This window comes from Canis lupus, chromosome 36 (genome assembly GCF_048164855.1).
Source record: "Canis lupus baileyi chromosome 36, mCanLup2.hap1, whole genome shotgun sequence".
NCBI classification, from domain to species: Eukaryota; Metazoa; Chordata; class Mammalia; order Carnivora; family Canidae; genus Canis; species Canis lupus.
Window position 1 is genome coordinate 6,783,667 of NC_132873.1, and position 13,510 is coordinate 6,797,176.

At 41.8% G+C, this 13,510-nt stretch overlaps 1 long non-coding RNA gene across 1 annotated transcript; it reads right to left on the reverse strand.

Moving 5' to 3' along the window:
• Nucleotides 1–1,097: 1,097 nt before the first annotated feature.
• Nucleotides 1,098–13,413, reverse strand: LOC140625302 (uncharacterized). Its single transcript, XR_012024657.1, has 6 exons — nt 13,160–13,413; nt 11,858–11,995; nt 10,397–10,503; nt 6,174–6,305; nt 1,546–1,702; nt 1,098–1,407 (listed from the first exon to the last, which is right to left on the reverse strand). It is a non-coding gene; the product is annotated as an uncharacterized lncRNA (long non-coding RNA).
• Between the last annotated feature and the right edge of the window lie 97 nt (nt 13,414–13,510).

The following is a 13,510-nucleotide window of genomic DNA, read 5'->3' on the forward strand; positions in this document are numbered from 1 at the left end:
GATAAAACGACCAGGGTTATTAAGCTGCAGACCAGACACAGGTAGTCAGTGGGAAGCCAGAAAGCCCTTACTTTTGTATCTTCTTCTTGTTGAATCTCAAGTGCTCAGGTCTTGGTAGAAAGAATGTTCTCCAATAGGCTAGGTTTACCCTTTAATAAAATAGGTAGCTGTTTTCATGACGATAATTTAAGGCGGGGGGCAGGTTAATGCTCAGTACTACCTGCCTATTGTATGACACATTAAACTTAGTGGCTTAAAACGCAAAACTTTTATCAGAATTTCTGTGTGTTGGGAATTTGAGACGGACTTGGCTGGATGGTTCTGGCTTGAGATCCTTTATGAAGTTGTGGTCAAGATAGGAGCTGGGGCTGCAGTCATCTGAAGGCTTGACCAAAGCTGGGGAATCTGATTCCAAGATGGCGCACTCACACAGTTATGGATTGGAGGCCTCAGGTCCTCATCACATGGAGGTAGAGGGCCAGTCTTGGCAGGTGATGCCCCCAGAGGGAGTGGTCAAGGCAGAATAAGGAGGATGCTGCTTCACTTATGATCGAGTCTCAGGAGCCATAGACTGTCATTTCTGCCATATTCTGGTCTGTAGGCATGAGTTACTAAATCCAGTTCACACAAATAGAAGGGGAAATATCAAGAATTTGTGGATATATTTTAAAATCAACACATGCTTTATCTACCTGAGCATTATCCATTTGTTGGAAATTTCACCATCGGTAAATTCAAGAGAAATTAAAAACAAAACAAAACTCATTTTCAATTTTCAAATGATTTAAATTTATGTTAATTGTGAGTGTATGGGATGGCACTAATGAGCAGTTGGATGCTCAGGTTCTTTTTTACATTGCCTCTGGCATGCCATAGGCCTTGGACATGTCACTTCTTCTGGACCTGTTTCTTCCTTTGTAAAATAAGGTACATGGACTACATTTTTACAGAGTCCCTTTTGACTCTGCTATTCTCTCTCCCAATATTATCTATCATGTTTCAAAGTCCATTTATGACAATATCTCCTGTGTATGCTATCTACCCATCCATCCACGCATGTATGTATGAATACATATGTATATATTTAACATGTTTTATATGTGTCTCTATATGTCAAAAGCCTGTTTAAATAAATCTTTTATGGCCCTTTAGTTTTAGAAGTAAGGTGAGGCTGTTTATGTTACAAGAACATATTTTATTTGCCCACAGCAGCCAAAACACAGCATGCTATTTCTATAAATGGGGCATGATGATGTTTTGTTATGAAATGCCTTTTGATGTAGGACAGCCACAGTCCGATGACTTCCAAATATATTTCAGCCTACTCTAAAGAATAAAATGATAGATCTTCTCTTGGCCACAGGGTCTCTGCACACATTTCCAGGAACTTGAGACCATTTACTAAATCTAAACAGAGAAACATTGTTTTAATGGTTATAGATGTGTCCACTCAGCTTTGAACGAGCCCTCCCTCCTACTCCTAGACCCTCATGTCTGAAGCCCAGCATGAATTAGTCAGCCTGGGTCACAAAAGGAGCAACATACCTGAGTGTCTTTTTAAGACAAAACACCAGCAGTCCAGGTTTTTCCACAGACTACTGTGACTCTTCCTTGACCCATCATTCCACGTGTAAAATATCCATTAATCAGGGTGTGTGCATGTGGCGGGGGGGTCTCTTTATTTTCCCCAAGGACTATACACCTACAGAACAAAATGTTTCAGGGAAAAAATATCTTAAAACTATGCAAAATAATTTAGGAATTGAAGAAATTGAAAGTATTGCTCTAAAGATTTTTCTAGTCTCTGGGTCTTTCCTAGTAGCCCTACTGTGCATATACCTCCCAAGGAACTACTCATACAGGTACAGAAGAGGATCTTGCTCCAGATTTTCATAGTGGTAGTGTTTGTAATAATGGGAATTAGATTCAGTTAGATGTCCATCTTTAGGAAATGGACAAGTTCGTGTGGTAGAAGCATAGTATGGATACTGAGCAATGATTAGAAGTGTATCAGCTATCTATTGCTGGGTAACAAATTACTCAAAATTTAGGATCTTAAAGCAACAAATATTTATTATTTTGTAGTCTCTATGGGTCCAGGGCCAGTATAGCCAAGTTGGGTTCTTTGGCTTAGGACCTCTCATAAAAGGGCAATAAAGTGAAATCCAGAGCTTTAGTCATCTCAAGGCTTGACTGGACTGGGGGAAAGTTTACTTCCAAAGTCACTCACAAGCTGTTGGCAAGATTCAGTTTTTTTGTGCTATTGAACTGAGGACCTCAATTCTTTGCTAGTTGTTAGCAGGAAAGAGGCTTCCATTTGGGCCTCTGTAGAAGGCAGCTCTCAACATTTCAGCTGGCTTCCATCAGAGTGAACAAAATAAGAAAGCAAGAGAGGAAGATGGAGCTGTAACAATCTTGTAAGTGATATCCATCACTTTTGCCACATTCTGTTTATTAGGATCAGGTCACTAGGTCTGGCTCACATGTCAGATGAGGTGATTGCACAGGGCATGAGTACCAACAGGCTAGAGCCACTTTAGGAGCTGCTCACCAGAGGAAGTGACAAAGTAAAGGACCACACGGTATTAAATACAGTACTTAACAAAAAAGGGTAAGAATTGGGATGAAGTCTGTAGTTTAATTTGCAATTTGTGCAAATTAAAATACAGAGGAAGCCTTAAAAAAAGCATACATGTTTTTTAAGGATACAACAAACTCAAGGGTATATACCAATTCATGGCAATGTGTGCCTACTGGGCATGGAGAGTGGAGGAAAAGTGAGTATAAATAACTGCATAAATCCAGAGTGGGGCCTTGCAGACACAGAAGAAAATGGTTAACTGAGAACTCATGACCAAGCTCAACTCTCAGCAACTGAGGTTCAAAAGAAAGGGCAAGTAGTGAAACAAACCCTGTAGGTCTCCTCATACTCATGCCTTCACAGAGGTTTCTCACCAAGATCCCACACTCCAATATCACAGTGGATTAAAGCCACCTCAAGGGCTCAGAGACTTCTACCAAGTAAAAGTAGCAACTGTGTCATCATGGCTTACCTTGCAGTCAGTAAGAAGCTTAAAAATTCAGTGTGCAAAAGATGCGCCCACAGGGTGACCAACTGTCCCAGGGCCAAAAAAGTTCATGGGATTGTGAACACTAAGATTAGAACAGTCCTGGGAAAACTGGGATGAATTGGTCACCTTAACAATGTGGAGCTCATAAAAAATGCAAATGGCAGAACCTTCACGGGAGACTGTGATTCAGTGTGCTGAGCTGGACCAGAAATCTGCATTTTAAGCAGCACCAGAAGCCCTTCTAGTATAGTTGGTCCACGGATCACCCTTTGAGAAACACTACTGTAAAAGGATACTTTTGAAAGGTATTGCTGGTAGCGTGAAGGCTCTAGCAATTCCCAAGTTCATGATCACAAATCTTATGAAGCCTTCTGAGAGTAATTCTTCTTTACTTGTTGATAATCTGAGAGCTCTAGTTCACAGTTCACTGATTCCTAGAATTTGTCTTCCACATAACACAAACCCCAAGATCTAGGAGGCAGAGTTCAGGAAGGGGTCAAGACAGAAGTTTAGGAAAGAAGATTTCCCTGACTGGCTGTTAATAGAAACCACACCCCATGGCTGGATTAGTCAGCTACAGAAAAGTCTCCTGAAAGTCACCCACCCCACAGTGAGATCTGAGGAATGTGCTAATAAGATTAGAGTGAGAATTTATAGGTCTTCAGGAAGGAGCCTGCCTAAAATGTAATCCCTATAAAATATTTTCCATATTTGGAAAATTAAAAGGTTACGCAAGTACATTGGGAGGAGAAAATGCGATGAGGTAATGATGAGGGCCCAATAGGATCTAGCTGAAGGAGGGTGGGGAGTCCTGACCTCACGGGGAGAAGTAGAGAGATGTGGATCATGAGTGGCTGCAGTTGTACTCAGGTAGGTCCATCCTTATGAGGAAGGGTGTGTCAGACCACAAAAGTTTGTCAAACACTTGTAGTGACCATCAGTTGTTCTTGTTCTATTTTTATATTCATTAAACAACTTCTGAATCTCCCTTTATTCTTTGTTCTCCAAATGTAGACTGAAATAACTTCTGTGTGAAGGGTGCATGGGAATTTAGAGTTGTTTGCACCCTCCTTAATTTTTTGATTGGATTCCAGGTCTAATGAAGGTAAATTCTAATGACCAGAAGACCAAAGCAAACAAAGTTCATTGGTGGGTTCAGAAGTCATCTCCAATGGTAAGAGCTGTCATGGTTTTAGATTCCTCCTGAAGCTGACCCTGAGATAAGAATTCAAGTGTCCTTTAGGTTTATTTGGGAGAGGATCCCAGGAAACAAATGTGGAACAGTAGAGAGTAAGACAAAGAAGGAAGAAAACTGTTAAAGGTACATATAAGCTAGCTACCATTAAGGGCAACTGGCATTACAGTCTGGTTGGGAACTCTGAGGCAATATAGACACCATACTCTCTCTATCTAGAATATGCTTCAGAGTTATTCTAAACAAGGCATATTCATCTACTAATTCTCCATCTGTCATCGGTTGAGAGCTGCTTCTCAGGGGATTAGATCTCAGATACTTCTATTCCATCCTATGTGAGGGCTGAGCATGTTCTCATGACTACACAGAGTCACAGATGTTTTCCATAAACAGCCTTGAGACTGTAGAGATGAATACCAGGGGGTTATGGGTGGGCTATCAACAGCGTCTGCTATAATAGCTCAGATTTGCTGCATGCTTATAGGATTCCATGTGCCAGATTAAATATGTATCATCTCATTTAATATCTGATTAATATTCCCCATTTCCCAGATCAGGAAACAGATGTAGAGTGCAAAGTGACTTGCTTGTGGTCACACAGTCAGCTAATAGTATAGTTGGGATTTGAACGGTACAGTTCATTTTTAGAATTCAAGCGTTTGGCCCCTTCATTCTACTGGATCCTAGAGTAGTTTATGTCTAGCTCAGGGAATAGAAATAGATTTCAAGATGTGGGTGTAAAAACCACCTGCTTCATGAAGTGTGGATTGGATTTCAGTTTGGGACTCAGCACTGGTCTCAAGTATGGACATGTGGATGAAGTTTAAGAATCACCAAGGGTCCTGTTTGGCTGGAATATAAATCACAGGTAGTTGAGAGTAAGTAATATTGGGGAAGATTTTGAATGCCAAGGTGAAGAGTTTACATAAAGAGATTGGGCAATAAGGAACTCTTGAGGCTTTTAGAACAAGGGCATGACAGGAGGTGGGCTTGAGTAACATCAAAGAGTGTCACTAATATAAAACAATGTTAATCAGGTAACACTGAGAGGAAACAGGGAATTTGTTGAGTTGACCAAAGGAGAGGGGAAAATGGAAAAACAGGTTGGAGTCATGACAATAATTCAGGAATTTGAAGATACTTCTTTCAGAGGCCCAGAACCAGTGTGGATTGGCATGGTTGAACAGGTGAGAAGAGCAGTTCTGATAAAGACTTCTAGGCCAGATGATGGACCCTGAATGTTAAAGGACTCTGACATTCCAGGCATCAAGGTCATTAGTGGAGCACACTGGAGAGAGGTGACCAGACTAGCTACCTTGGACTTGAATATTGCTGGACTTTCTAGCTCCACTTCAGCATCTGGTCCTAAGCTTTCCTATTTATTTATTTTTTTAAATTTATTTATTTATGATAGTCACAGAGAGAGAGAGGCAGAGACACAGGCAGAGGGAGAAGCAGGCTCCATGCACCGGGAGCCCGATGTGGGATTCGATCCCAGGTCTCCAGGATCGCGCCCTGGGCCAAAGGCAGGCTCCAAACTGCTGTGCCACCCAGGGATCCCTTTAAGCTTTCCTATTTAGAGACAATTTGTTTGTTTGTTTGTTTGTTTATTTAAATATGCATATTTTATATTGAAGTTCAATTTGCCAACATATAGTGTAACACCTGGTGCTCATCCTGTCAAGTGCCCCCTCAGTGCCTGTCACCCAGTCACCCCATCCTCCCACCTGCCTCCCCTTCCACTACCACTTATTCATTTCCCAGAGTTAGGAGTCTCCATGTTTTGTCACCCTCTCTAATTTTTCATACTCATTTTCTCTCCTTTCCCCTATAATCCCTTTCACTATTTCCTATATTCCCCGTATGAGTGACACCATATGATGATTGTCCTTCTCTGATTGACTTACTTCACTCAGCATAATACCATCCAGTTCCATCCACGTTGAAGCAAATGGTGGGTATTCGTCCTTTCTAGAGACAGTTTAATCTTCTCACTCTGGGTTGACCAGACTTCATGTGAATTGATGTGATTCATTTCACTGAAGAGAAAAATCAACGAATGATGGTTTAATAAATCAATTCACCATGACATTCATAATAGCTTCTGAGATACTTAGGTTGATAGGCTAGTTGATGCATTGTCTTTGAAGAAAGGGACTCTTCTCTCTCCTTTTGATAGCTACAGAATGACAAGTGACCAGAACCCTACATGCACACCTAGTCTAAGATTTTATATTCACCTTTTGTCTGGGCATCTTAATCCAAGCTCTCAGCTATGCCTCTTTGCTGATGACTTTTAAGTTTGTATCTCCAAAATTCATCTTTTCCCTTGAATGTAATTTCCAGCTGCCAGGTAGGTGTCCCAATCAGGACGTTCTGATAGCACCTCAAACTCAGCATGGTAAGCATCAAGTTTGTCACACTCTTCCACAAACAAGTTTGTCTTTCTGACTTCCTAATTAATAGTAATGATCCTATCATTCCAACTTGCCAAGACTCAACCCTGGGGATTGGCTTTCACTCCTTTTCAACTGTCTATTCTATCTAATGGGTGTCAAAACCTGTTGATTTTACTACTACAATATCTCTTTAAGTTGGTGGGCCTCTCTCTCTTCACATTACTATAGTATATATACATATATATAATAGCTCAGATTTATTATTTATTTATTACTATATTACTATATACTATAGTAATATAGTATATGTATAGTATACTATAGTAAATATATATGTATATGTATATTTTTTAAGATTTTATTTATTTATTCATGAGAGACACAGAGAGAGAGAGAGAGAGAAGCAGAGACACAGGTGGGGGGAGAAGCAGTCTCCATGCAGGGAGCCTGATGTGGGACTCGATCCTGGGACTCCAGGATCAGGCCTTGGGCCAAAGGCAGGAGCTAAACCGCTGAGCCACCCGGGCTGCCCACTATAGTATATTAATAGTAATAGTTTTGTAATTAATATAGTATAGAAACAGTATAGTATAGTAATAGTATAGTAATTTGTATGGCATAGGAATTAGTATAGTAATAATAGTAGTATAGTAATTATTATTATTTTTTAAAAGATTTTATTTATTTATTTATTCATGAGAGACAGAGAGACAGAGAGAGAGAGAGAGAGAGAGAGGCAGAGGGAGAAGCAGGCTCCACGCTGGGAGCCTGATGCGGGACTTGATCCGGGGACTCCAGGATCATGCCCTGAGCCTATGGCAGGCGCTAAACCGCTGAGCCACCCAGGGATCCCCAGTAGTATAGTAATTAATGTAGTATAGTAATAGTACAATAATAGTAATTATATAGTTCAGGTTTTCATTGCCTATTATTACTTAGCTTCCTACCTATATATGATATAGGTATATCCCCATTCCTTATACATCTGTCAGAATAAATGGGGCCTCATCTTCATAGTATTTTTCTGTATATTGTCAATTATATTGACAATTAATGATTATCAGTCACATTTCAGATGAGAAAACTGAGATATAGAGAGGTTAAGTGACTTTCTCAAGATAGCCCGGTAAGTGACAGGATCTGAGTTTGAATCCAGATCTCTGCCTCATCTATGAACAAAAGGCCGCATTGAGCTTCTTGGCGTCTTTTCTAGATTTTGAGCTCCTCAAGGTGGGGTTGTTTTGTATAACCATGGGACTCTCGCACAATGCCTTACTAATAGTAGCTGCTGCTGGATTTTTTTTTCACTGAATGAAGATTCTGCTTGATGGTAACATTCAGAGGAACGTGAAGCTGGAGGTCACTTGGTCCTGCTGTTCTATAGAAGGGAGATTGTTCCTAATCCAGTCTGATGACAGACTTTAACCATCCCAGATCATTTAATGAGTATCTGGCTAGGGTAGAAGGGACCCAAGAGAAATCAGGCTGCAGTCTACATGAAACCAGGCATTCAGCTCAAAAGCATGTGCTAAGCTGGACTTTCTTTGTTGCATACTTGGAAACTCATACTCTTAACCTAACAAAAGAGTCAGAATTGGAGACTTAAAAACACAAAATGCATGTAAGAGAGTGTTTGCAAATGTAGGTGGAGCAGCTGCTCTCTGGGAGACCCAGTAAAATTACTTTCTGGCTGAATGAGCTTGCAAACCCTTTCTTGAGGCTGAGCAGTGCTATTTCATGCCTCTACCGCAGGCATTTCTCTCTGAAAAATCAACGACCCAAGAAAGCGGTTGGTGGTGGGAGGAGGGGGAGTCCCTGAGCTAATCCTTGAGGCTGAGACAGAAACACGACTGCTTTGGATTCAGCCTGGGGAGATCAAGGGAAAGCATGACTGCTCTGTTTGGAGAGGCCCGTCTTCAGCTGGCACCATTCTGAGCACTCAAGTTCTCTGTCAATAAGCACTTTACAGGGGGAGATAAATGGATTTGAAGCTGAGGATGGGAGGAGGGTGTCTGGGAAAGAATAAACACATTATCTGAGCCCTTCCACCAAGCCCCTTCTCTGACATGCTCAAGGACTTAGACCATGTGGTTAGCAGAGGCTGGGTGGGAGAGAGGGACTCTATACCCCTGTGTTAGCAGAGGTCTGGTCCAATAATAATAGAGAGTATTTGAGACCAGGCTCTGTACTCTGCTTCACCCACAGCGGTGCCAGGTACTGTGCTATGGGATCGAATATCAAATACCAATTTAGCTACCATCTTGACAGCAAAACTAGAAATAATTGACTTTTTGCAAAAAGAGAGCATGAATATTCATTCTAGGCAGGTAGGTGGGTGGCAATATTCTGCAAACACAGAACCTGAAATCAAACACCTGGGCAGATTCAGGAAAATTTGACTATGTCTATGTATTTTTTTTTCTTAAGTGACATCCCTACCCTACATATTTTTAAATGCAAGAAAATTCCTTACCAAGGGAGTATGAGTTTAGGAAAGGGTAGATTCAGGCACACTCGGGTCTTGAGATACTAAATCGATCAGTACTGGCTTTATTTTTATTAAACATGACCTCCCCTGCTGAATCCAGGGGAATCAGGCACCAGTATTCAGCATTGAAGAATGCAGTTTTGAAAAATGATATACTTAGTTAGATTCCCTCACAGTGTTACTTGGGTGTTCTTAAAACCCTTAGAAGAGGCTTGTCCTTTTAGTAACATCACTAAGTACATCCTTATCAGATAGAAGTGGCTTCTTAGTTCTAGTACATTCCTTGCCCCACCACATTTGTTGATATGGTGCATACACACTCCTTTTGTTGCCTTTATCCTATGTCACCCTACTTCTATGCACTTTGTGATCTGGCAGCTACTTTTAGCTCTGGTTTTAATATATGCAACCTCATCTAGGGTCAAGGGTTAAGAATTTCTTCCCTTTACTTCCCATTACTTCCTGTCTCTCCTCACTTTCCTAGTTCTTGTTCCCACCATCTCTGAGCTGGACAATGGCTAGAACATGCTTCTATCTATTTTCTACATTACCTCCAAGTAGATGCTATGAAACAGGAACTTTCCCTGTCATCTCACTTCTAGCCCACTTACCTCCAATATCTCAACACTCCTCCCTTTCCCCTTTTGGCCCCAAATCTATATAAGACAAGGGAGAAGTCAAGGGAGGAATCATCATTTCAGTGACTTATCAACTGGATGGGGACTGGCCTCTTTCCTAGGCCAAGTGACAGAGCTACCAAGACAACATCTCTTTGAGACTCTGGATGCTCCAAGAAATAAAGCCTGGGATTCCAGTCTCTCATTAGAGGTTTCTTGGGTAGCACACTTGATGAAGTTGACAAACTTCCTTGCATGCATCTCTCTTCAACCCCCACCTTCACCTCCAGCAGGGAAAAAGAAGACTGGATGGAGAAGAAGAGAATCTGCCCTCCTTCCTTTTATGTTGCCATGGAGACATGAGATTTCTTTTTTTTTTTTTTAATTTTTTTTTTAATTTTTATTTATTTATGATAGTCACACACACAGAGAGAGAGAGAGGCAGAGACAGAGGCAGAGGGAGAAGCAGGCTCCATGCACTGGGAGCCCGACGTGGGATTCGATCCTGGGTCTCCAGGATCGCGCCCCGGGGCCAAAGGCAGGCGCTAAACCGCTGAGCCACCCAGGGTTCCCGAGACATGAGATTTCTTTGGGTCAAGTGTCCACCACAGAATGGAGCTACATACCTGCTGTTTGGCTGTCTTTTCTGCTCTCTTCCACTCAGGGAGGGTGACCAATGTGCCCTGGCTCCCAGCAGCAATAGGTGGTGACATCGAGCAGGTAAGGGAAAGTGCTGTTTGGAAATAAGAAGCTGGAGACCAATCTCTCTAAACTGGACAACTGATATGAATCTCCTTCCTCTGAAGGGGTGAAGAGGAAGTACTGGAGTGTCAGCCGACGGAAGGCATCAACTATCAGCCACATTGGTGAGAAAGGCACAAATGGCCATGGGAAAGACAACTACAACAGAGACTACTACTTAAACAAGATGCTCTTATTTTCTCTGTCTTCCGACATCTGGCACAGGCTAGAGCCTTGGATAGGAAGAGGGATAGGTTGGCCTGGGGCAGGAACCCCTCTTCTGGTTCCTTTAATCACAAAGAGGAGAGAGGAAATCCTTAAATGGAATATGAGATTATAGCTTTAAATTGGAGCATTTCAATAACTGAAAATGACCCCAAACTGGCCACCAGGAAATTATGCTCAAGATGTCATTACTAAGGCCAGAAGGCATGGTGGAAGACCTGGGGGAAACTCATCCAAACTACTTCTTGTTTGCAGCCACTGAGCAGACAATATACAATGACTGACTTCTCATCATGACCCGCAAGTCTCATCATGTCACCCTGCTGATGAAGAGTTCCCAAAGACTCCTATTCTTTCCCCTACAGGATAAAAATGTGTTCTTTGCATGACTCACAAGGCCATTGGTGATCAAGTCCCTTTATGCCTCCATGGTGTTATTTACCTCTTAATTCCAGGTTTGACACTTAAACAATTATCTCAGGGTATCAGATTCTCTGCCCTTCTGCGTCATTGCACACAGCGTCCTCTACCAGTAGAGCCCCTTTCCCAGGGGAAGTTCCATCAAGTCTTGGTTTAAGTGTGATCTTGTCTGTTAAGCCTTTCCTAATGTTTGGAGGCAGAATTACTTATTTCTTCTGCCATTTAACCTGTATGTACATACAGCTCAATTATTTTATCAAGCTACTCCTTGTGGCAGTATTTATATATCTGTTTTCTCACTAGACTCTAAGTTCCTTGAAGGCATCAGCTGTGTACTCTCCCTCATAACCCCATGTGTGGGTGGGGTTATGAAAAATAGTTTGAAGAATGAATCTGGAGCCTATGCCAAGAACATGAAATTTTCTTCAAAGAGGCTGCCTTAACTCTGAGATGATATGGCCTTTGGGCTAAAGAAAGAAAAAAAATCTGATTTTATCTGTCAGGGTTCTTTCTATTTGATATATGCTCCTCTCAAAGTCTCTCAATTTGATGATATATCATGTTATTTCTAGTCGTCTCTCCCTGGGTGGAAATCCAGTTTTATTTAGATTATGAAATTCTAGAAGGCAGGCCTTATCTTGCTATGCTTTCCACATGGCAGAGACATGTTCGATTCTATAAAAGATTTCCTAAAGTCTTACCTGTGCCAGACACAATGCTGGAGTAGCAGACATTAAGTGAAGCAGTCATGGCCTCTGTTCTTCAGGCCTCCAAAGCCTAGTCCTTCTCTGTCTTGAAAGGTTGTCCTCTTTGACCTTGAGAGAGGTTCCTAAGAGGGCCTATAGAGCAGTGAGGACAGAGAGGGGTGCCAAAGCAGTTGGGCCAAGCCATCAAGAGATTCACTTTACAAAGACTGAGATGACAAAAGTCTCATCCAAATTATCCTCCCAACCTTTCTTGGTTCTAGCCCTAGAGACCTTTGCATCTGTCATACTCAGTGTTGACTGCATAGTAGTTGCCACTAGAATATGAAATAGTGGAAAGAGATGGTTCTTAGAATAAAAAATGATTGAATTCAAATTCAATTTAACCTAGACTGAGCTGGTTGGATTTGTCACTTATTTGTCCTGTTAAATCTTAGCTAGGTTGATCGACCTTTTGTAGATCTGATATAAATATAGGAGGGTTGTTGGGGCTGAGGCATAATGTTCCAGACATTTCCTTGCCTTTCCCATTCCTTCATTGGCTGCTGCCCCATTATAAGTGTGTCCAACACACACGCGCACGCACACACACATACATGCACTCACTCCTAATGCACCCATCTCTCACTTTTCAACTAACTCCTCTCCTTTTCCCTGCTATTATTCCTTTACTGTCACCATCTCTCAAAAATCTTGCTAAATTGCAACAATTATCTTTATTCTGTTCCCATAAATGAAGTATTTCCTGCCTTCCAGGCTTTTCACCTCAATAATTAACATATGTTTCTGAAATTCTAAATATACATAAGTCTGCCTTGACATTTCTTTAGTTTTAGAGAAAGATGTGTATACATCTAGTCTACATACAGAGAGACTGGGTATGCGATGTGCGTGTGTATCATACACATACGTGTGTATGTAACAAGCAGACACATGATACATGTAATAAACGTAAAGTGGAAGTATACTTTCTACTTCAAGGCCTTCACTCTCTCTCTGGTCTTATTTCAAGGACAAAAGCTTTGCCTCCCCCCAAGTCACAGAGCCGCACCCCCTTCATTTCTTAAACCAAGTTTTCTCTGGTCCTCTGAATTGCACTCTGATTGGCCGAGTGCAGAGGCCCAGCCTCCAGGCTAAACTCTGGTGTGTCTTTTAGTTACTAAGGCCATAAATCCTCCCCTTAGCTCTCTCTCAGGCATTATTTAAATTGGTCAGATCGAGAATCCATCCATTTCTTTCAAGCCCAACCCATGAATAGCTGTTAACACAATGTGAGAGTTTAAGGCCTTAAGCATGTACCTGCCTGCACTTCTCAGTTCTTCCTCCTTCCCTCCAGGAGCACTTGCCTGTAGTCAGGGGGAGAGGGGAGAAAGCAGAGCCTAAATAAGCTGATTTCTCAGGAAAAGCATTCCTCTCCATCTTTGCCATTTTAATAAAGCTTAGCTCGGGGAGAGATTTGGAGTCCTTCAAGAGCAGACCCGTTAAAACAATCGGGGAGTGTGTAAAACAGAGCTCAAGCCCTGCCTGCTGGTCTCTGAACTGACGTCACCTCATAAATCCACAGGCTCCGTTCCCGGCCCCCGATCTGCAAGGCACAGCCTGGACCCATCAGTGAGCTGCTTTTTCTGGAGATTAATTATATGTTCAGAC